This window comes from Apaloderma vittatum, unplaced genomic scaffold (genome assembly GCF_000703405.1).
Source record: "Apaloderma vittatum isolate BGI_N311 unplaced genomic scaffold, ASM70340v1 scaffold37507, whole genome shotgun sequence".
Lineage (NCBI taxonomy): Eukaryota > Metazoa > Chordata > Aves > Trogoniformes > Trogonidae > Apaloderma > Apaloderma vittatum.
Window position 1 is genome coordinate 13,107 of NW_009725289.1, and position 934 is coordinate 14,040.

Genomic DNA, 934 nt, shown 5'->3' on the forward strand with positions numbered 1-934 from the left:
TCCAAAACTGCATTATTGTCCAGGAAAGCAAACAAAACGGATTGAATTCTAACAGGTAAAATGTTAGAAACTCCAATATACAGTAATTGAGTCCCTCAAGACATTAAGGGAATGCATAAGAAGACAAATGACACACATTAAATCTTTAAAAAATACAAGTAAAAAATGCTACAGAAACTCGTGTTACAAATGAACTGTTTTTGCAATACCAATCACAGAACTGTAGCGGTTTATAGTCAAATCAGTGTATTTTGCTTGTTTCCTTCCTTCAAATCCAGAAGTTTGGTTGGGAGTTCAGAGTGAAACAAGTCAAAACCCTAAACAAACAATAAGGTGATGTGATAGCAACAGATAAACAGGTGGACTAGATTCAGCTTTTTGGTTTTATTTACGTAAGTCTGAGAATGTGCTTTAACAGACCAACTGAAGAAGCTCATAGCCATTAGAAATGACAAGGTGTTTGAAATCAGTCAGAGGACTGAAACGTTAGGTTTGGTATAGCCTAGATCTGATTATTCCCTAAAGGAATATCAAACTCCAGCAAGTAGAATCCCATGATGTGATTGTGGACTTGATAGAAAAAAAAAAAATCACTAAAGCAGTAAGAATGACAAGCAAAGTTTCTCATATAGTGGTCATAAGGTTAAAAAATCAATACCAATCTAGGAAAAAAGCTTGTTTCCTCATTCTTCTTACAGAATATGGGACCTTTATGCATGTTCTGGACAAAACATGAAGTGTTCCACACACCACAGAACACTTGAGGTATGGACGTCAGATATGGTGGCTAAATTCCATAGTGAGTTAAGAGTTGTAACTCTCTGAAGCAAAAGAGACTGGGCTGCAGAGTCCAAACATTTGTATTGTAAGGTTTTAATCACACTTGGTGAAGTGTTCTTTGTAAATCGGGAACACAGAAAGAGGTGGGTCTTAG